The following is a 24,287-nucleotide window of genomic DNA, read 5'->3' on the forward strand; positions in this document are numbered from 1 at the left end:
AAGATGTTTGAGGCTCTCCAGAGACGAGGGCTTCTTTGACTTTGTTGCCCCACCTCCGCCCCTGGGAGATCATCAGGAGCAGTGTGATCCAGGGGGTAGGGCGCAGCAAGTCTGGAGAGAAGCATTCCTACACCCCCCACACCCCATTCTTGCCACTGAAGTCCTGTGTGGCTTAAACCAGTTCAATAGACTCTTCCCCCAGAGGAACAGATATGCTAATAACTTCATTCCAGAACATTCTGAGGATCCCGAATGTTGTTCTAAAGTTGGAACAACATTATTCCTTACTCTTTGGGATATTACAAGGAAAAATGTGGCCCCATTTTTCAACTATTTTGTGGTCACTAAATAGCACAAATCATAACAATAATAATAGCAGCTACTGTTTATTAGATGCTACTCATGCCAGAATTGTATTATGAGCTGTTCCACTTATACATCATTTTATTCACTTCCCAGATGACCAATGAGGTAAGCACTGTTACGATTCAATTTTACAGATGAAAAAACAGGCTGAGAAAGGTCAAGAAGCTTGCCCAACGTCACTGACTTTATAGGTGGGAGAATAGGAAGGCAAACCCAAGTCAGCCCGAACACCAAAGACTTACGCTTTTAAACAAAGTATCCACATTTCTGCAAGGACTGGACTTTCAAAAGCCTGCCTGTCTCGCATCTTCTGACCAGCTGTTCCATGAATTATTGAACTGTCCCAGAAATGGACCTCCAAACGTGGTATCTTGGTCCCCAAACCCTATTTCCCAGACTGTGCCTCACCCTGAAAGTAACACAAAAATCCCTTTGTAAAACCACGAGTTCTGCCTCTTGGGGTGGACAGTGTGGGCACCACGATTTAGGCAGGTTACCAAACTTCAGTGCACCAGAGTGCAAGGCAATGCACTCAAAAGTAAAATGAGTCAGAGCACCGCATCGTCTTCTGTGATCTGAAAGGCCCTGACGGATCTGTGGTGGCTGGAGGTCATCCTTATGAATCTCAGTCCTCATTATATTATTGAAGTGCAGAAATGCAGGTTTTCCATCGGTTTCAACAGATGGAAATCTGGATAAAAGGAACTCACTATGGAAGCAGTGCTTTTTCAGGGGACTGCCGTGACCTGCAGAGGGGGCTCCATGAGCAGCTCTCTTATGTTATGAATATTTATAATATTATACTGTCTCTATCCCAAACGTGGGCTTTAATTAGAAACCTCACTACGTTATGCCTTTTGGCTCTGTGGTCATCATTTAGTCGTGCTCGTTGAGCACGGGAAGAGATGGGGGTGATAGGGCCACAGTAGAGCGAGGACTCTAGAAAATTCATGATCAACAAAATCTTTTCTGTTCCCAGATGGGGTCCGTGGTCTCACGGATTTAAGAACCACTGAGTCAAGATCATTTTTATTGTGAAATCCAAACATCCTCTCACAGCAATCCCTGCACCTCTCTAAAGAGTTGTTTATATTAGACACATTCGGCTCCTATAATTTACCAAAAACTGGGGAGTAAGGTGGGGAAGGGGTGAGGCGCAGCCAAAAACTTGAATATCCCTTCTTAGACGTCTTACACAGCATGTTTTCTCTTTGGCTCTAACATCACCACATTGTGTTTAGAGCACCTCAGTGTGGCCAAAAAAGAATAGGAATTAGAAAGGGAACTCTTGGAAACTAACTAACCCCTTGCTTATTTCCAGAGGTCTCTAGGAGTCAGTGAGAAAAAGAATCCGTTATAGCTTTCTTATTGATGCCCAGTGAGCTGTTATCAGTTGCCATATTGATTTTTATCGTCACACCTCAAACCTCAAAATGCCACAGCCCGCAATGGGATCTCACCAAATCAGGGTTTGTCCTTCTATCTCCCCGATCGTCTTTCTCTTTTATCATCCACAACTTTTCCCTGTGCCCACCTCCCCCGCAAATAACAACTGCTGACCCAGTTTTTCCTTTCCTGTCTCTTTAAGTCAGAAACTTCCTGAGGTTCCTAAGTGCTGCCTGCCTCAGCCCCAGTCCAGGGCAAGCCTCCACTGCAGTGACATTTGCAAGTGAATCCCCTGATTTGAAAAACATCGCTAGCCAGTTTCCCATCAATGTCCTCTGACTTCCAGGCATCCGCATCCCATACACCAGTGGGTTCCAAGACATCCTATGACTCGGGTCCAGAGACTGAAAAACCAAATCAATCCATACTGGCAAAAAAAGAGCAAAATTTCCCTAAACCCAACCAAACATAAAACGTATACAAAATCCAGCTAACAAATACACGAAAAGCAATAAAATTATTTAAAACTCAAACGCCTACCTTACAGGTTTCCCAAGGCTCTTTGCTCAAGCAAGTATCCTCCCCTCTAGGTGTGTTTTCTGGCTAATAGCTGTGCTTTCTTGGACTGAGCAACAGTCTCCTCAAGAGTCGGGCTCTTAAATACACATGCTACACACACCCACGCAGTTCTTTGGTGCCAGGCAGCCCCTTCGCCTTCCTGCCCAGCCCCGGGCCAGCCCGTGCCAAGTCCCTGACGGCTGACAACTCCTCCGTAGGACGGAATGGGGGAGGGAAGGGAGCCCCCGGGAGTTGGGGACCGGGTCCACTCACCAGGGACGGGCTGGCCACCCATCTAGGCGGGAAGGATCCACCTTACCCCTTTGCTAACCTTAAAACCCCTCCGCAGATGGTTTCTCTGGCCTCGATCAGATCCCAGAACAAGTTGGCAGATTCCTCCTGGTGCTCCCTGCTCGCACCCAGACCACTGCGAGGAGGCAGCCCTGGGGCAGGCAGGACACGGATGCCTCTTACCTTCACGAAGCCCCGGTCCTTAAAAGCCTGGCTGGAGTCTCCAAGGAATCATGCGTTTTCCTTGACATTGGAGGCAACCAATTCCAGAAGCAGGGAACATTTCGAAATGAAACAGAAAGTAACCCGGTGATCCAACCAGACTCCCCCCCGACCTGCACTTGGCCCTCAGCAGCTGCCTCTGCGAGTGAGTCTCCGGACCCAGCCAAACCCGCCCAGCTGTTTCAGTTTTGAGAGAATTCAGAGTAAGCTGCAGCTTGGAAGTCTGGAACTCACGGCCTGGGTTTTTTAATTTTTTATTTCTTAAAGTATTTGTTCAGCTTTTTAACATGCAGTTTGTCTCCTTCTGCAGGGAATTACTCGGTGAGCCTGTCACCTGACTCACAGCAGCTCCATTATATAATTCAAACTGTGCCTTTTGAGTTCTGATCAGAACACCTCACTCCCCTCGTGTCCCCCCACCTGCCTCCTCCTCCCCCTGTAAACACCACTGACAAGTAACCTTTTTTGAAACTTCGGTGGGGGGAGGGGTGTGCTACAGTTTTGCAGGGCATTTTTATTTGCCTTTGGTTTGATTCTTCTTGGGTAGAGGACCTCTTAAATGCCAATGCTGAGTTAGCAGAGATTTCTTTTTTTAATTTTTAATTTTTTTTAAAGATTTTATTTATTTATTTGAGAGAGAGAGAATGAGAGCGAGTGAATACATGAGAGGGGGGAGGGTCAGAGGGAGAAGCAGACTCCCTGCCGAGCAGGGAGCCCAATGCGGGACTCGATCCCAGGACTCCAGGATCATGACCTGAGCCGAAGGCAGTCGCTTAACCAACTGAGCCACCCAGGCGCCCCTAGCAGAGATTTCTGAACTGTAACATCTCGAGATGTAACTAGCGCTTTCCTTGATTTTTCTTCTGGGTGGCTGTAGATGTGATACATTACTGAGTTTTCAAATGGTAGAGTGCTTGGATTTATAACACCTGTGCAAACAAATCTGGACTGTTTACTACTTTTGCCACGTATCTAAGTTCCCTGAAATGCCAAAGGGATAAATAAATTGGGTTGAGGGGGGTCTTCAGTCAACCCCCCCTCCCCAACCTGACCTTGATCTTCATAAACCCTCCCCCAGCCTCCTCAAAAAAGCATAACATCCAACTGAAAGCCATAGCTTGCTATGCAAATACCTCTTTTTTTTTTTTAAAGATTTTATTTATTTATTTGAGAGAGACAATAAGATAGAGAGAGCATGAGAGGGGATAGGGTCAGAGGGAGAAGCAGACTCCCCGCCGAGCAGGGAGCCCGATGCGGGACTCGATCCAGGACTCCAGGATCATGACCTGAGCCGAAGGCAGTCGCTTAACCAACTGAGCCACCCAGGCGCCCCCTTTTTTTTATGCAAATACCTCTTAAAAGCCAATTCCCCCAGCCTCTACTTTCCACCAGATTGACATCCTTAAGGCAAATCTCTGGGTATTTTGAAGCCAGGACTGTCTTGGGTGAAGGTGATAAGAATCATCTCGCTCTATCCCAATTTCCCTTTCTTAGCATCTGTGTCATCTCTGAGATATTTATTGAGGGGCAAATATGTTAAAACATAGAATTGGCCCACGAATGAGAGACTCTTTGAGAAACTCCCATGGCATAAATGAGCCTAACACTTAAAGCATCATGAAACAGGATGATCAACATAAAAACTCCAACCTGTTTGCTCTGTCCATATCAAAGCCAGGCTGACCTGTATGAGGAGGGGTCCCTGGGCTCCCAGTCTTCTCCCAGCCAGTGAAGCCCTGTTGCTGAATGTGTTAAGTACCTAAATAGGACCGTTAAAGTCTATGGGGACAGGGCGCCTGGGTGGCTCAGTTGGTTAAGCGACTGCCTTCGGCTCAGGTCATGATCCTGGAGTCCCGGGATCGATCCCGCATCGGGCTCCCTGCTCGGCAGGGAGCCTGCTTCTCACTCTGACCCTATCCCCTCTCATGTGTTCTCTCTCATTCTCTCTCTCTCAAATAAATAAATAAAATCTTAAAAAAAAAAAAAAAGTCTATGGGGACAAATATTAACATTGATCACCCTTTTTTGGTTTGTCCTAGTCTGACTTCTCTTCTCCCTTCTGCACCCCACACCCATATCCACCGAAGGCAACTGCCTTGCCCTTTCTGCCCGCCTCCTGCTTCGAACGTAGTATTAGATACCATTACTATATTAAACTGTGTTGACGTTATAGTGATACCATGCCCTAAGAATAACTTTCAAAGTCTGTTGTGTCTATCCACATATCCCTCTGAAGTGGGCACGGGATCATTATTATCCTTACACAGACCCAAAGAAGCCAGTGACACTGGCAGGAATTACAAGTCAGGTTCCCTACTCTCAGAGCTCAGTTTTGCAAAGACCCAGATACACATGAAAAACATGTAAGTGTGTAAACCTGAGTGACAGATTGATGTCTATTTATTTCGCCCCCTCTAGGTATAGTAAATACAGTATGTTGCCACAGGTGGTATGGTAACTACTTCTGTCTAATGAAAATAAGGACACATAGTAAGATAATAGAAAACATCAGGTGGTGAAACCCTCCCCAGTAATGGGAAGAAAAGCAATAATATAAAATATACCCTTGGTCTGTATATAGTCATTAAGTATTGATGCCACAAAAATTGAATTTCCTAGACCAGTGCCGTTCAATAGAAATATAATGGGAGCCACATATGTAATTTAAAATTTTCTAGTTGTTGTAATAAAAAAATAGTGAAATTAATTTGGGTAATATATTTTATTTAATCCAATATATCCAAAATACTATTTCAACATGCAATCAGTATAAAAGTATTTTGTATTCTTTTCATCGTACTAAATCTCTGAAACCTGATAATAATTATATGTATCGTGTATCTACAACACATCTCAATTAGGAGTAGCCGTGTTTCAGGTGCTCAATAGGCACATGTGGCCACAGCTGGCCACATTGGGTGGTCCCACCTCAGACTCTGTTTGGTCATATGGGGCTTGGAATTTGAGTACGCATTTGTCTATCCCTAATTGAAACTTTTAGAAAAATAAATTGCATTCATTTGGTTCTAGCCTTATGGCATAAATCAAGTGGTGTTCTCTTGGACGGAGCAAGAAAATATCAAATAAGCTTGGAATTGAAATGGTATTGGGGCGCCTGGGTGGCTCAGTCGGTTAAGCGCCTGCCTTTTGATCAGGTCATGATCCTGGGGTCCTGGGATTGGCTCACTGCTCAGCAGAGAATCTGCTTCTCCCTCTCCCTCTGCCCTTCCCCCCACCTTATGCACTCTCTCTTGCTCTCTCTCAATAAAACCTTAAAAATTTTTTTTAAAGATTTTATTTATTTGAGGAGCAAGAGAGAGCGAGCACAAGCAGGCGGAGGGGCAGAGGGGGAGAGAGAGAGGCAGACTCCCCGCTGAGCAGGGAGCCCGATGTGGGGCTTGATCCCAGGACCCTGGGATCATGACCTGAGCCGAAAGCAGACACTTAACTGACTGAGCCACCCAGGCGCCCCATAAAAATTTTTTTTAAAGTGTAAAAAAAAGAAATGGTATTAAAGACTCAGCTTCTTTCATGTTATCAGAGGATAGAGAAGATTAAAAAATAAATCTCAGGTTTCTAAAAAATTCCTTCATTCGATTGCCCCAATCACCCAAGTTAGGGACCTCAGAATCATGTTTAACTGCACTTTCTACATCTCCCTCTGCTCCCTGGAGCCCCTCCAACAGACCACTCAGTCCGTAGAGTCTACCTGTCACCTCTTCTCCAATTTCAGGACTTCTGCTCTATCCCAGAAGATCCCAAGAACCTCTGCCTGGGTTCCCTGCCCTCCACGCTCTACCCATTCAGGTTCAGTTTCTATCCTGCTTTCAGTGTGAGTACACGGTGAAAGCAGACATTTAATCATGTAGCTTCTCAGCTTAAAACCTTTTTTTGAAAAAAATATTTTATTTATTTACTTGTCAGAGACAGAGAGAGCACAAGCAGGGGGAGCGGCAGGCAGAGGGAGAAACAGGCTCCCTGCAGGGAGCCTGGCGTGGGGCTCGATCCCAGGACCCTGCGATCATGATCTGAGCCGAAGGCAGACGCTTAACTGATTGATCCACCCAGGCGTCCCGCAGCTTAAGATCTTTATAGCAACCTGCTGCCTTCCAAATAAAATCCATACTCTTTGCCATGATATGCTAGCTAATCATAAACTGGCCTTCAGGGAACTTTCTGGCCCATCTCCTGGCTACACTTTCTTTGATTTTACCCTGATCTACATTCTTGACTGTGCCATGATTTCCAGGACAACTTGCCTTTGTATAGTGTGTTCCCTCTGCCAGGAATGTCCTATCTTAAAATGCCTACCCCTTACCAAATAACAAAATCCTTTGAGCCTAGCTCCAGTATTTACTGTAGGTTTTAATCTTGTAGTCCCAATTAACAGCCCCTTCAACTGTGTTATCACTCTACTTTTATACATAGATGTGTATAACATTTATCACATTCTATTGTAATTATATAACATGCTAGACGAGTATTTCCTCAAGGAGAGGAACCACATACTATTTACCTTGGAATTCACTTTGGGACATAGTAGGATCTCAATTATTGCTGGAGGAATTCCAATGCCCTTCCCTTTCCATTGCCCCCCTTCTTATTGTTGAACCACTTGGTACATCATCACCATCATCACCATCATTACATATCAGCTAATATATATTAGCACTGCTATGTACCAGGCACTGTGCTAAGTAAGTTTTACATACATTTCATTTAATTTCAACCACAAATCTGCAAGCACAAATCTGGGACTTCTCAATTTTTAATAGCTGTGGCATCTTGAATACCATTTCCTTCTTTCAACAAGTGTTTTAAGGTATTCTTTTTTTTTTTTTCAAGTTTTTATTTAAATTCTAGTTAACATACAGTGTAATATTAGTTTCAGGTGTATAATTTAGTCGCTTCATCATTTACATACAACACCTGGTGCTCATCACAATTGCCCATCCTTCATCCCCATCACCTATTTAGCCCATCCCCCCACCCCCCTTCCAGCAAACCTGTTTGTTCTCTACAGTTAAGAGTCTGTTTCATGGTTTGCCTCTCTCTTTTCTTCCCTCCCTTATGTTCATTTGTTTTGTTTCTTAGGTTCCACATATGAGTGAAATCATATGGTATTTGTCTTTCTCTGACTGACTTATTTCACTAAGCATAATACTGTCTGGCTCTATCCATGTCCTTGCAAATGGCAAGATTTCATTCTTTTTGATGGCTGAGTAATATTCCATTATGTATGTGTATATTATATATATATATATCTCACATCTTTCTTATCCATTCATCAGTTGATGGACATTTGGGCTCTTTCCATAATATGGCTACTGTTGATAATACTGCTGTAAACATCGGGGGGCATGTATCATTTTAAGGTCATTCTTATAAACACCATTTATGAGAAGTTGATGTGCAGTTATGACTCCAAAGAATGCAGGATCACATACTTGCTTGTTAACTCATTTATTAACAGGCTATGCATGGGTCTTGTTTTATAGCTTATTGTCTCCATCTGTTGAATGCTTCTAATTCTTAATCGGTTGGGAAAACAGGAAGTCTAACTTAATAGTATTTTGTACAGAGTAAGAATATGGCAGCTTTGAGGAGGTGCTGAGAAACCCTGTCACGTGGACATCACAGGATGTGATGTGACATTTAGTTTTGTTGCCTAGAATCATTTTTGGCCTTATTTCTGGTTCTCCAGTAATTTCCACATAATTCAGTTCGGTGGGGCTTTAAGAAGTGGAAGGACCAACACCAAGTGGTGGTGAGGATGTAGAACCACAAGAACTCTCATTCATTGCTGGTGGGAGTGCAAAACAGTTCAGCCATTTTGGAAGACTGTTTGGTGGTTTCTTACAAAATAAACTCTCGACATGGAATCCAGCAATTGCACCCGCTGGTATTTACCCAAATGGACTGAAAGCTTTTGTCGACACAAAAACCTGCACATGGCTATTTGTGGAAGGTTTATTCATAATTGCCAGAACTTGAAAGCAACCAAGATGTCCTTCAGGAAGTGCGTGGATAAATAAACTTGGTACATCCAGGCAACAGAAAATTATTTAGCCCTAAAAGAAATGAGCTATGTATGGGGCGCCTGGGTGGCTCCATTGGTTAAGCATCCAACTTTTGATTTCGGCTCAGGTCATGATCTCAGAGTCCTGGGATAGAGCCCTACATCGGGCTCTGCTCAGCATGGAGTCTGCTTCTGCTCCTCCCCCTGCTCGTGCTCTCTCTCTTAAATAAATAAATAAATAAATACAATCTTCAAAGGCAAACAAAAAATAAACGAGCTATGAAGCCGTGAAAAGACATGGAGGAAACTTAAGTGTCTATTACTAAGTTAAAAAAGCCAATCTGAAAAGGCTTCATAGTGTATGATTCCAACTATATGACATTTGGGAAAAGGTAAAACCATGGTGACAGTAAAAAGATCAGTGGTTGTCAAGGGCTAGGAAGGGGGTGTATATGTGTGGCAGGAATGAATAGATGCAGCACAGAGATATTTTTAGGGCAGTGAAACTATTCTGTATGATACTATAATGGTGGATACGTGTCATCATACATTTGTCCAAACCCATTGAATGTGTAACACCAAGAGTGAACCCTTATGTAAACTACAGACTCTGGGTGATAATGATGTCAGTGTAGTTATTGTAGTAACACGACAGTGGTGATTCATCAGTTGAAACAAATGTAACACTCTGGGACCAGATGCTGATAATGGGGGAGGCTGTGGGTGTGTGTGGGTGGGGGAGGGGATATATGGGAACTTTCTGTCCTTTCTGTTCACTTTTGCTGTGAACCCAAAACTGCTCTAGAAAATAAAGTCTAATTGGGGCGCCTGGGTGGCTCAGTTGGTTAAGCAGCTGCCTTTGGTTCAGGTCAGATCCCAGGCTCCTGGGATGGAGCCCTGCTCTCGGTGGGGAGCCTGCTTCTCCCTCTCCCTCTGCCCCTTCCCCCCTGCTTGTGCTCTCTCTCTCAAATAAATAAATAAAATCTTTAAAAGTAAATTAATTAATTAATTAATTAAAAATAAAGTCTAGGGGCGCCTGGGTGGCTCAGTCGTTAAGCGTCTGCCTTCGGCTCAGGTCATGATCCCAGGGTCGTGGGATCGAGCCTCGCATCGGGCTCCCTGCTCTGCGGGAAGCCTGCTTCTCCCTCTTCTACTCCCCCTGCTTGTGTTCCCTCTCTCGCTGTGTCTCTCTCTGTCAAATAAATCAATAAAAATCTTAAAAAAAAAAAAAAAGTCTAATTAAGAAAGAAAAATGGAGGGGCCAGGGAATGGCTTGCTCATGGGTGCCCAGGGATTGTGCTCACTCAGTTCTGGGGTGATGTCTTGTTTTCCCACTACATTGTCAGTTGCTCAAGTTTATTAATTGTTGTTGGTTTTTTGTTTTTTTTTTTACTTTTGTTTCCACACCACCTCTACATAAATGGCAGTGCATGTACTAAGGGATTAATAAATTCTCATTTAAATGAAATGGAGAGAAAATAAACTTAGGCTTCAAATAATAAATACATATTTATTATAATTAAAAAAAACATATTTCCACCCACATAAGCAGCAAAATAGCCTTAGTGTCAACAGAAAAGCTATTAGTGATGCAGCTTCTGGAGACTCTGAAGCCTGAGACAGCCTCAGAGTTGGAGAGGGTTGTGTGCGAGGAGGCCTGGCCTGGGGCTGGAGGAGTCACTGAGTCTTGGGAAAATTTAACTTGTTCTGGGACTCAATCTATATGCCCCCAGGGATTGGCCCTTGCCGCCACCTGCTTGATTCATAATACACTGCATGGAGCAGGGTTGCCTCTGCAGGGTAAGGGGCTGCGAGCCTCAATTTCCTCATCTATAAAAAGCAGATAAGTAACTACTGGGTATTTACCCCAAAGATACAAAAGTAGGGATCCGAAGGGCTACGTGCACCCCAATGTTTATAGCAGCAATGTCCACAATAGCCAAACTGTGGAAAGAGCCAAGATGTCCATCGACAGATGAATGGATAAAGAAGAAGTGGTATATATATACAATGGAATATTATGCAGCCATCAAAAGGAATGAGATCTTGCCATTTGCAATGACGTGGATGGAACTGGAGGGTATTATGTTGAGTGAAATAAGTCAAACAGAGAAAGACATGTATCATATGATCTCACTGATATGAGGAATTCTTAATCGCAGGAAACAAACTGAGTGTTGCTGGAGTGGGGGGTGGGGTGGGAGGGATGGGGTGACTGGGTGATGGACACTGGGGAGGGTGTGTGCTCTGGTAAGCGCTGTGAATTGTGCAAGACTGTTGAATCTCAGATCTGTACCTCTGAAACAAATAATGCAATATATGTTAAGAAAAAAAAAAAGAAGAAGAAGAAGAAGGTAGCGGGAGGGGAAGAATGAAGCGGGGGAAATCGGAGGGGTAGACGAACCATGAGAGACGATGGACTCTGAAAAACAAACAGGGTTCTAGAGGGGAGGGAGGTGGGAGGATGGGTTAGCCTGGTGGTGGGTATTGAGGAGGGCACGTTCTGCATGGAGCACTGGGTGTTGTGCACAAACAATGAATCATGGAACACTTCATCTAAAACTAATGATGTAATGTATGGGGATTAACATAAGAATAAAATAAAAAAAAAAAGAAAAAAAAAGCAGATAAGTATATTGCAGGTTATTGTGTGTGCTACAGGAGATCATGTCTATGATCGGCTAAGGTCTGTGTCAATTAATGGAAACGTTTATTCTTAATATTTTTTAAGATTTATTTATTTGGGAGAGAGAGAACGAGCGAGCACGTGAGTTGGGGGAGGAGCAGAGGGAAAGAAAATCTCAAGCAGACTCACTGCTGAGCTTGACCCTGAGCTCATGACCTGAGCTGAAGTCGAGAGTCGGATGCTCAACCGACTGCGCCACCCAGGTGCCCCTTATTCTTAATATTAAGTATAATTAGATATCACGTGATAGTAACAAAGCCCTGCAGATGGGATGGGGGAGCTCGCGAGATGGCAGTGCCCATGTGAACGCTTCTTCTTCTACCTTGCTTACCTTCTTTCTACCAACTTGGGGTTGTCACATATTCAGATGGTGAGCTGATTGACTTCCCCAACCTCTGTTTCCTTCCTTCCTTATTTTTTTTTTTGAATTTTTCTTTTTCCCTTTTTCACCCAACATCTTATCAATCCCTTTTTTAAAAAATCTTTTTTATTTTTCATTTTTAGAGTCCTTCCTTCTTTCTTTCCTTTTCCATCCCTTCCTTCTTCCTCCCTCCCTCTTCTCTTTTTCTCTCTCTTTCCATTGATTGTTTTTAAAACGAGTTTAATTTTTAGTTGGATTATTTGGGTTTTTTTGGGGGGGGTGTGGAGTTGTAACTTGTGATGAGCACTGGGTGTTGTATGGAAGTGCTGAATCACTATATTATACACCTGAAACCAATATTACACTGTATGTTAACTACTAGAATTAAAATAAAATAAAATAAAATAGACATGGTGACTAAAAATGTAAAAATAAAATAAAATGAGTTTATTTTGTCCATTGCTATTCTTGGCCAACTAAGACTCTTTGTATCGAGATCTTCTTGCCAAAGCCATATTAAGCTCACCAGGGTTGCTAAACTTAGACCAGCCTCTTTCTGCTCTCTCTTGGAAGGCCCATGATACCATAAACAAGAAAGGTATGAGGTCAAAAGATTCTTGTTCAGAGCAAAGGGGGCTGCTTCACACAGAGCTTCCCAGAAGGAAGGCAAAGCCTGACAGGAAAAAGATCTGAGGCCTCTGGCATCATCTATAACAGAGCAGTTAATGCCTCAGTCTGCCAAATCGCGCGACTGCCAATCTCCAAAGCCATTTTTCAAATTGCCTTTTGGCCAGCTCAGCAGAATGTCTATATGACAGCCTTGGGAGAACAACAGAAAAGGGCAGTTTCCCAGAGGGCTGATGGTTTCGATGCTTCCTCTAATTCTCTCCAAAGCACCATGTGGAAGTTATGTGATGACATGCATCCAAAAAGGACTGAGACCCAAGAAAGACACAAGAAGGGGGAGGAGATACACAGTGGACTGAATAATGGGGCAAATGAATGAGGTTTTAAAAGGTGGAGAATATAGGGCTCCTGGGTGGCTCAGTTGGTTAAGCGACTGCCTTCGGCTCAGGTCATGATCTCGGAGTCCCGGGATCGAGTCCCGCATCGGGCTCCCTGCTCAGCGGGGAGCCTGCTTCTCCCTCTGACCCTCTCCCCTCTCATGCTGTTTCTCTCCCGCTCACTCTCTAATAAATAAATAAAAAAAAAATCTTAAAAAAAATAAAGATTAAAAAAAAAAGGTGGAGAATATAGTAAGTAGGGAGAGACCTGGGACTGAATTCTAGTTCTGCTGCCTGCTTACTGGGGCAAGCTAGTTAGCCTCTGCTTCCTCCTATGAACAATGCAGATAAGAATAAATCGAGCGTAAGTGGGAGGTGGTGTTTGTAAAAAGCATCTGTCAGGTGGCCTGGGGTATAGCCAGCGCAGAATGACATTGGCCAGGTACATTTCTGAGCTTCTGTGTCCTCGGGTCTAAAATGGAAAGAGATTACAATGCTCCCTTTATAAAGTTCCTTGGTGTAAGTTAAAAGAGGCCTCCAGCAAATGGTAAGTACTCCATGTGTGTGCCTTCCCTCTTACCCGTCCCCACCCATCCCCAAACCTCCACGTTGCAGATTACAGTTTCCAAAGTTGGACACATCCCACCTATTCTTCAGAACCTTGCCACTTCGTGGTCAGGGGGTGGAAACTAATTCCTCCTCCTGTGACTCTGGGTGGAGGGGAGGGCTTGGAACATGCTTGTAGTCGGTGTGGTAGAAATAATTCTGTGGGACTACAGAGGCTAGGTCATAAAGGGCAATGCAGCCTCCATCTCACTAGTTGGAACATTTACCCGTGAAGCATTCAACTGGCAAGTGAGCAATTGACTTCTCCGCGCCATCCTAGGGGTAAGCCCAACCTAGCCCAGGTGGAGACAGCATAGAGAGAGTTCCCAGATGCTCCAACCCCAGCCCTCACAGTCACTGTCTGACCACACCCTCATCAGAGACTGGAGCCAGAATCACCCAGCCGAGCCCTTCCTGAATTCCTGATCCATGTCAATGAGAAATGTAGATGTTGAACTCACAACAAAACCTAATTGGAAGAGAAATATGGCCCCCGTGACATTCTCCAAAGGCACAATAGCATTGAGTTCAAAGCCCAGGCCCTGGAATGGGGAGGACCAGGGTTTAAATTGGCCCTATTATTTAGCTGTGAGATCTTTACTAAGTCCACATGTATAAAAAGGTGATAAACATAATGACTAAGTTGTAAGATTATTGTCAGAAGAAATGAGGTGGTTCTGGTTAAGTACTTAGCATCAAAACTGACCCAAAGTAGACTCATTTTAGATATTCTTTGTCCCCACCTCCACCACCAATGCCAACACCATCACCAGAAACCCTATCCCAATCATTAAGATGAGGTTTGCTCCCAAGGCCTTAGAGCTGGCTGGAATTCACCCTTTTCTTTTTATAATCACACTTCCTTCCATTTAGACACTTTCCCTTCAACCCATACTTCCTACAACTACACTTCTCAGCCTTCATGCTAATGTCACAATCATAAGGAATTGTTTCAAACTATCCAGTCCATCTTAGCTGCATGGGACAGCACCCCCACAATCAGCTATCACTTTACCCTCAATGTTCTCAATGGTCACAGTCATCGTTGCTACTAATGGCCAAATATTCTGGAGCCGGAGATCTGTTTTGACCATGAACTATCTACCCCTAAGACTGCTGACCCATTCAGTTCAGGCTTCAAATACATACAAGGAGCCAACAGAAGAAAAAAAAATAAGGTTCAAAAAGAGAAAGTATATTGAAAATAGCATTATAATTTGCTTAGTCACTCATACATTCATATATTCATTTGGTCATTCAACAGACAGTTATTAACAGCTTACTCTGTGCCAGACTCTGGACCCACAAACATAAGCAAAACAGATGTCCTGTCTGTCCTCGTGAAGTTTTCAGGCTGGTGGAAAGGAACTGGCTTTGTCATTAAATAACCTAGGGTTTGAATCTGACTCTCTCACTTGTGACATATTTAATTCTCTTAAACATGTCTGAGCCTCATCCTTTCCTTAGGGTCATCGTGAGGGTGAAATGAATTAACGTACAGAGAGTGCGCAGCACGGCATCTGGTAATGTGTAGGTTTGTTTTCCTAAAGGTCATATAACTGGTATATTATATGGAGAGAGTCAGGATATAAACCCAGACCTGTCTAGCTCCCACATTTGTGCTTTTAAAGGAATTTTCTAATTATGTCTATTTTGATATTTCTCCCAAGTCACTAATTCATCACTCATTCAAAAATTGAAAAAAAAGTTTTTCCACGTCTTTTTTTTTTTTTTAGATTTTATTTTATTTATTTGAAGAGAGAGCGTGAGAGAGCACAAGCAGGGAGAGGGGCAGAGGGAGAGGGAGAAGCAGCTCCTTGCTGAGCAGGGAGCCTGACGTGGGGCTCGATCCCAGGACTCTGGGATCATGACCTGAGCCAAAGGCAGACCTTTAACTGACTGAGCCCCCCCAGGTGTCCATTTACCATGTCTTTTTATCCTCCTTCTGCAGAACCTGATGCAGTAAGCATTAACTGATATGAAAGTCGCAAGGCACCTAGTGCCATCACAGAAAAAAAGTAACAGGAATGATTATGTTTCTTTGGGTTATACTTGGGAAGCTGGCGTGAAGTGTTGGTTTATGCAGGATCTTAAAGATTTTTTATTATTGGGGTAGAGTTGACATACAATATTATATCGGCTTCAGGTATACAACAGTGATTTGACAATTCCATGCATTACTCAGTGCTCACGACGGTAAATGTAGTCACCATCTGCCACCATTCAACATTATTAGAGTATTATTGACTATATTCCTTATGCTGTACTTTTCAGCCCAGTGACTTATTTATTTTATAACTGGAAGTTTGTACCTCTTAATCCCCTTCCCCTATTTCACCCCCCCCCCCCCACCTATCTCCCCTCTGGTGACCACAAGTTTGTTCTCTGTATTTATGATTCTGTTTCTGTTTCTGTTTGTTTGTTTTGTTGCTTAGGTTCCACAGATGCATGAAATCATACTGTATTTGTCTTTCTCTGTCTGACTTACTTCACTTACTATGATATCCTCTAGGTCCATCCTGATCTAAATCGTGTAGCAAAAAGAGCCACTGTCCGCATCCAGCCAGAAAGAGCTTCTCTGGCAATGTGGTAATTTGATGGGCCTGATTTTTTTTTTTATTTAAAAGTTGGAAATATTACAAAATGTATTAATAATCTAGAGGACTGCCATTAAAAATCCACCAGCTTGCTGCACTGTCTGTAAAGTCTTTCTAGATCTCGGAGTTCTCTATCGTGTTGGACACCATGTTGCAATTCTCTCTTGCCTTCCGCAATCCTACTTACTCTTGAGCCACTTTTGAAAAAATAAACAACTCATCAGACAATGCACTTCCCTTATTTTCTGTCTTTTGCACCATTTGTCACTATATTCTTTCCAGAATATTGGTCTTAGGAAATGCTCTACTGAAAAAAAGAGCTGTGGTCGATACAGTTCTGGGTAATACTGTATACTATATGCCCATTCCACTTGGAGGTTATATCCACATTGGCATTTCAAATGCTCTGAGAAATCCTGCAACAGGTAAACCTAGCTAGCTTTGTTTAACCCAATTTTTTCTAAACATTGGATTCCTCTTTTTCTGGAAGCCCTTAGGAACTAGAGTTTATGAACTATAGTTTGGGAAACACTGATCTGTTCAACTCCTCTTCATTCAATCATTCTTCCCTTGTCCATTATTCATTCGCTTGGCAAATATATATTTAACACCCTGCCAGACACTGGAGAATATATGGGGAGAACAATAGAAAGCAAGATGGATTTGGTACCTGCTGTCATGAAGCTTATTGTTTTGCCTGAAGGGCAGACAAGTAAACATGCCACAACCACAGAATATGGTAAGAGCTATCTTGGGGGAAATAGAAGTACAGCAGTGCATAAGGGTTAGGACTTGATCAGTCTGGGGAAATGGTTAGGGAGGGCTTCCTGGAAGAAGTGGCTTTATATGGGAACCTGAAGGAGATGTGGGAATTAGCCAGATAGAAACCGGGGCAGAAAGTGTGATGCGGGCAGGGTCAACTGCTTATGAAGAGGTCCCTAAATCAGAGAGGACATGGGCTGACTGAGTGACCAGAAAACATCCCAACTCAAAGACCACCATGAAGTCTTCAATATTCCTTTCATCCCCATTCCCAGAATCTTCCTCTGTCCTCTTACCATATCTAGGTTGCAAAGTGGATGTTCAATAAATATTTGTTGAATTGCTATATCCCTTATGGTAATCTGATCGCAGATATGATCTGTTGAAGCCCAGAGATACACATATACCCCAGATACACACACACACACACTCCATCCCCAACACTCTTAAATTCAAAATAAAGGAGTATTTTTTAAAAAGGTTTATTGCTAAAATATATAGAGAGATATTGTTTTATTAATTTTATTTTCAATGTATTTTTAATTAAAAAATTAAATATAGATATGCAATTGTGAGTAGTGAGGTGACTTTCTTCCTTAACTCCATTGTTGTTTAATCCTCTTTAACATGTTTTTCCATTATTAGGCAGCTTGCTTTTGTGACCTAGCAAATAGAGAGGTACAAGTGTAATTGGGCAGCTGGACTCAGACGCTTAGAACTGAGCGTACCTAAGAGCCCAGAGGTTGGACTCAGCATCTCTCCCTGCAGCTGCCATACTGAAATTCCTGCCCTCTATCACCTCCTTGGTTCTCAGACACATAGCAATTCCTGCCTCTCTTTCTATGGCTGCTGCCTGGTCATAAAAGAAGAACCATCCCTTTTGTCATCTGTAGAACAGAGGGTAATGTCTCTTAATTAACGAAAGGAAGTGGTGCAATGTAGTGAGAATATTTCAATTGTTTCCAATTAATCCCACATGCAGTTTGGCAAAGTTAATAATCCATAAAATGAACTAGGATCTAAATATGGAGAACACTCATCTTTTATCAGTCATTTTCCCATTGTTCTGGCAAAAGAAAGACAATTCAAAGGCTAGATGCATAAGAGGTCTACAGATTTATAGTATCATAAATTCTTAAATATAATCAAAAATAGAAATGTACACATGTATCTCAGATCTGCTGAGCCCCCAAATGTTTTACAACCTCTGTAAGTCATCACACATTGACTGGCGTCCATTCAACCACCAGTGGAGAAATTATTGGATTAGATACACCATTTGTCACCAAACAGAGACACCATCGTGGTCACAGAAAAACAGGAATTAATTAATTAATTTCATCAGTAGCAGATCTAGATTCTTTGAGGATAGAGAATGTGTCTTACACATCCATCAACTCCTACAAATGTCTCATGTAATCACTTACCCCAGAGCCATTATTCTTTTTTTTTTTTTTTTCAGACAGAGTGCAAACGGGGGTTGGGGCGTGGGGGGAGCCCAACACAGGGCTCGATCCCATGACCCTGAGATCATGACCTGAGCCCAAATCAAGTCAGACAACCAAATGAGCTACCCAGGCACCCCAATGCTTTTTTTTTAAGTTGGGGTGAAATGCATATAACATAAAATTCAGCATTTTACCCATTTCAAAGTGTATAATTCAGTGCCATTTAGTACATTCATAATGTTTTGTAACCATCACCACCATCTAGTGCCATCATATTTGCATCAGCCAAAAAGAAGTCCTATACCCAAGAAGCAGTCACTCTGCATTTCTCCCTCCCCAGCAGCCCCTGACAACCACTAATCTGCTTTCTGCCTCTATGGATTTCCATATTTTGGATGTTTAATATAAACAGAATTGTATAATATGCGGCCTTTTGTGTCTGGCTTCTTTCCCTTTGCATGTTTTCAAGTTTCAGCCATGTTGTAGCTGTAATAGTACTTCATTCTTTTTTATGGGTGAATAATATTCCACTATATGCTACATTTGGTTTATCCATTCATCATTGGATGGACATCTGGAGTGTTTCCTCCTTTTGGCCATTGTAAATAATGCTATGAACATTTCTATACAAGTTTTTGTTTGAACGTTCATTTTCAATTCTTTCGGGTATCCACCTAGCAGTAGACTTGCTGAGTCACATGGAAATTCATATTAAACTTATTTAGGTGCATGTGTACTTTTTTATTGAATATTGCCAGTATTTTTTTTTTAAAGATTTTATTTATTTATTTGACAGAGAGATAGAGAGCACAGACAGGCAGAGTGGCAGGCAGAGGGAGAAGCAGGCTTCCTGAGGAGCAGGGAGCCCAATGCGGGGCTCGATCCCAGGACCCTGGGACCATGACCTGAGCTGAAGGCAGACGCTTAACCGACTGAGCCACTCAGGTGCCCTGAATATTGCCAGTATTATGCAAAGGTTGAATGTGGTTGGTAGGAAAAAAAATCTACACTTGCTGAAATGCCTTAATGAAAATGCTATCAAGCCCTGGGGTGTGCTTCCTTATCTCACAATGGGTCAGGAAAATTTGTGTGGGGTCACTCTTCTCTCTGCTAGCTCAGAGGCTACTTTCTTCAGTCTATCTGTGTTGCTAAGCACTTGGATACTGGAGTAGGATTATGTGAGTTTCAATACCAGGCCTAGCAGTTATCAACGTGTGATCTTAAACTAGTTGCTTAACCTCTAAAATGTCATCGTTTGTAAATGGGGGAACTAGCTACAATGACAACATAGGGTGGTGGTTACTTTCAAGAGGACAGTGTATTTAAAAGACTTACTATATTAGTTGGCTAATAAATGCAAGCTTGGATTGTATATATACCCCTTGATATCCCTGTGGTGTTTAAGGAGCACAGGGTTGGGCACATAAAAGTCACTTAATTATAACTGAATATGTAACACGTTTAATGGGAATTGCCTTGGGTCATTTTGGGGTTTATGAACCTCCGGGCTCCCTCCCTCCCTCCCTTCCTCCTTTCCTTCCTTCTTTCCTTCCCTCCTCTCCCTCCCTCCTTCCTTCCTTCCTTCCTTCCTTCCTTCCTTCCTTCCTTCCTTCCTTCCTTCCTTCCTTCCTTCCTTCCTTCCTTCTTGTGTTGGAATATTTCATTTCCTAAAGGGTGAGCAACAGATGGAATTTGGCAATGGAGATCCATTGTCCATGAATATGAGAAGAGAGTCCCTCGTGGGTGATTCTCGTTTAATCACTTTTTGGGTGAGGGTAGTTGTGAGCAGCAAAGGTGAGTTCATGAATCTAATGCTGCCTGCTCAAATTTGTGCACACATTGTGAGGAGCTTCTCCAAAAGGAAACATCCAAAAACTCTGAGTGTATTAGAAAATTTCTGTTTATTAATTCAGGCACTCTGATTGCAAGCCCTACACCATTTATAATGCCCTATAGCAGGTCAGTCTACTTTGCATCATTTTCTATGCCAGTGAATACCTTCAGCTCCACAAACATCAGATTGTATAGACCTTGCTTGTGTACTTGTTTCTGGCTTCTAATCCACTCTCGGTTCTCATGATGCTGCATCCCTGACTCACACCTGCTGTGACCTACATCCGTAACTCACAACTCTGCAACTTCCCAGAATCCCAGTGTTAAACTTGAAGGACTTTCAGCTCCCACCCACCTCAGGTGAGTGAGCCAGGTTCAAGTGGAGAGATAGGAAGTAGTGAGAGAGGGAATGGTGTCCCGTGGTGAGGTCTTCATGCCGAGGAAATGTTCTGGAGCAGTGTTTGTTGGGGGACTAGCCTCCCCATCTCTTCTTTTCTTTCTGTCAGCCTTCATGTGCCATGGTTTTCTACTTGCTACTGTTCCCCGTTGTAATATTCGGGGAAGACCCTTCATCTACTTTGCAGAGGTGATTTATGTCGTAACAAATGGACATAGAGAGTACCCCATGCAACGGGCCAAGTGACAGATATGATATAGGAAGTTGGTTAATTATCATGCACCTATCACTAATTTGTTACTAGTCTGGGGGTACTTCTTAAAGGGGCGTTTACGGCTGGTCTGTTTTATCCTTTTACCAGCCAAAGGCTTATCTTTATAAAAGTACCAGGGCCCAAGGATTTTCTGTAGGTGAACTGACATACACATGTCGCCTTGGCCATGAACCTCACCAGTAGCAAATGATTGCTCACATGGAATTGGTGCTATAGCGAGTCCAATAAACATAACATCCAAGTGAAGACTGTATGCTTGCTATGCAAACACTTCGTAAAGGCCAAGCCCCCAGCCTCCTCTTTCAGCCATATTGAAATCCCTAAGGCCAATTTATACAGACATTTTAAAGCTATCATTGTCTTGGGTGAAGGTAGTCAGAATCATTCAGTCTGTCCCAATTTTTCTGTCTTAGCACCTGCAACGAGCAGACAGCAAGTGTCTCTGGCCAAATGATACGTAGGGGCAGGCATGTTAAGACACTGGAATTGATCTATTCATGACAGACCGGGAAACTTAGATGGTATAAACCAGCATAACACTTAGGGCTTCATTAAACACGACCATCAACATAAAAATCTCCAACCTGTTTGCTTTTTCCACGGCAAAGCCAGCATGAGCTGCATGCAGGACAAGACACAGGGAGGCTGCTAAGGGGCATTTCATCACTTCTTGGCAGCACATAGCTCCCGAGCAATAAAGCTCTTGGAGAAATTACTCCTCCTTCCATTCAAGGTTTGACATGTATTATGAATTCTAAACTGAGTTCTGGTCACCCATCTAGAAGGCAATTTTATCTCCACTGAATATTTCACCAACCTAAAGAGAAACTTCCAGCCTGCTACCCTATAATTTAAGTTGCTCTAAAGAAGTCCTCTAAACCAACATATTGAGGCTTTCGTGAGTTAAAACACAAGCCTCTTACAGCTCTGGTCTCTGGGAGAAATTCATCTTTTTAACACCGAAAGAGGAAAAGCAGCTTTAAGAAGCCTTAACCGTTCCATCCTGCACTGCGAGTTATTTAACTGCGGTAGGAATGCATGTACCAAGAATCGTTCCTTAATTAGTCGAAACCTAAAACAGCAGTTGTTAAATGTGTGATTTGAGTTGATGCAATGGGGTATGCTTTGCTGTCGTGTGGCAAAGACAGAGATGCTTTTCAGGCTTTATTTTTAAAGTTTGGGTAATTATAACTTAAATTAACAGTGGAGTGGGGGGGAATGAATCATTTATTTGCCTCTGGTATTACAGCTTCTCTCCCCCAAAAGCGTTTCCCTTTGTGTAGCATCTACCTAGCCAGCGAGGTGTCCCCTCTGCGTCCCGAGGACTTCAGCATCTGCGATTTGATCACAAACTGTATTGTCAACATTCCAAGACAGGTGATGGCCACCCTCATCCATTATAAAACAGGAAAGACAATGCATTCATGTAATTAAGGACATTTGCTGGAGATAAACCTTGAAGAATCAACAAGCAGCGGTCTGGTGTAGGAGGGAGGGTTCTGTCCTCGATGTCAGGAAGTCTGGATTTGGACTCCCTTCTGCCAGTGATTAGCGGGGGCACCTCGGGAACCCCCACTCCCGGGGCCTCGGTGTTCTGACGTGTTCCTGGGGTTGCATGCTGCCCTGAGATGCCAGGATCCCGGGGACCAGGAGGGTGTAAGAGTAAAGAGGAGCGGGGCGGCCTGAGAACATCCAGCTATGCAGATGATCTCCTGCTTTCCTCTAATTGGTACGAGCCAATGAGTCAGCCTAGATTTGGCTGCCATTTTGACTGGTGAGGAAACAGTCTTGGGGAGGACGAAGGACAGTCACACCATTGTTGGTAAATGTAGGAGAGAGAATGCCAGCCGGGGATTTCTAGGCCAGGTTATCTAAGGCCATCTCCCTTCAGATTATGGAGAAACCAAGTGACAGCTGAATGAAAGCCTTAACAACTGCATTTTTCGATGGCTGCTCATTATCTCAGACTAGGAAAGGGTCCCAGCTTTTGGCATCTGGTGGTCTTGGTTCCGGTTCAAAATGGTTTTGCCACACAAGACAGCTGCTATGCATTCTCTTTTTATCTTGTTTTTTTTTTTTTTTTTTTTTTTTTTTAAGAGAAGCTTCTGACGTAATGATTAAGAGCGAGGGTCTGATAGAAGGATTTGTGCACGAATGTTCACAACACCTGATCTACAATAGCCCCAAACTGGACACAGTGCCATTGTTCACTAGCAGGTGAATGGATAAGCAAACTGTGGCACGTCTACACAATGGAACACTACTCAGCAAAAAAGGGATTGAACTGCTGATACTCACAACAATGTGGACGAATCAGAAAATAATCATGTGGAGTGAAAGGAGCCAAATGAAAAAGAGTAGTTCACGTTGTATGATGTCACTTTTATAAAATTGCAGAAAATGCAAGTTCATCTGAAATGATGGAAAGCAGATCAGGGGTTGCTTGGAGGCAAGTGGGGAATTGGTGGTAGGATTATAAGGAGGCATGAGTGTGGCGTAGGTCTACAGTCTCTATGGTGGTGATAGTTTCATGAGTATAGACATATGTTAAAAGTCCTCAAATGGTACCCTTAAAAATGTGCCATTTATCGTACACCAGCTGCTTGGAAAAATAAAAATAAAAAACCCACAGGGGCCTGGAGTTGAAACCTAGCCTCACTATCCACTTGCTGTGTAACCTTTGGTGAGTTAATAACCACGTTGGCAAAAGGAGGGTAATCCTAATTCCTACCTCACAAAGGTGCCAGGGGATAAAGTTTCTGGGGGATTAAATTCATACCTGTGAGGTGCCCAGTAAAAACTAGCTCTTCTATTATTTTCCCAGAACGACTGAGAAAGGATTCTGTTTTACCTTTTGCATCTCATTCTCGTAAGACTTGAGATCATGAGTCTGCTTAAGGAATATTGGAGTGAGGCATGTTTATGCTGATTTTCCCGTCTCTGCTCAGCACCCATCTGGAAACTTTCTCCTGGCCATGCTCTGAAACAGCACTCCTACCCTAATCACTCTCGAGATCCTTTTCTGATTTATTTTCTTTCCTGACTCTTTTTTTTTTTTTTTAAGATTTTATTTATTTGACAGAGAGAGATACAGCGAGAGAGGGAACACAAGCAGCGGGAGTGGGGGAGGGAGAAGCAGGCTTCCCGCCGAGCAGGGAGCCCGATGTGGGGCTCGATCCCAGGACCCTGGGATCATGAACTGAGCCGAAGGCAGACGTTTAACGACTGAGCCACCCAGGCGCCCCTTCTTTCCTGACTCTTAACGTCGTCTGATATTATATGACACATTTCCTTGTTAATTTGTTTGTTCTCTGTCTCCCTCCACTGGAACATAAGCTTCCCGACACCTGGGACTTTGTTGGGTTCACTGGTATAAAAGTCACTCAATAAATATGGGTTGAGTGTTGAATAAATGAATGACGGCATTATCTCCAAGAACTTTCCTTGGTGATGGGAGCAGGGTGATGGTGGTGGCCT

The 24,287-nt window shown here is 43.1% G+C and overlaps 1 protein-coding gene across 6 annotated transcripts in view; it reads right to left on the minus strand.

The window, feature by feature from the left end:
* PHACTR1 (phosphatase and actin regulator 1) overlaps positions 1 to 2,945 on the minus strand; it is a 316,524-nt gene extending 313,579 nt beyond the window's left edge. For 3 of the 6 annotated variants that reach the window (XM_064597166.1, XM_064597170.1, XM_064597167.1), the window contains exon 1: positions 2,785 to 2,945. The gene's annotated coding sequence lies outside the window, so the exon portion shown is untranslated. The other 3 variants (XM_064597169.1, XM_064597168.1, XM_064597171.1) reach the window with 2 other exon arrangements.
* Positions 2,946 to 24,287: the final 21,342 nt, after the last annotated feature.

This window comes from Mirounga angustirostris, unplaced genomic scaffold (assembly GCF_029215605.1).
Source record: "Mirounga angustirostris isolate CCGP_5_RB_7025 unplaced genomic scaffold, mMirAng1.0.hap1 SCAF_8, whole genome shotgun sequence".
Lineage (NCBI taxonomy): Eukaryota > Metazoa > Chordata > Mammalia > Carnivora > Phocidae > Mirounga > Mirounga angustirostris.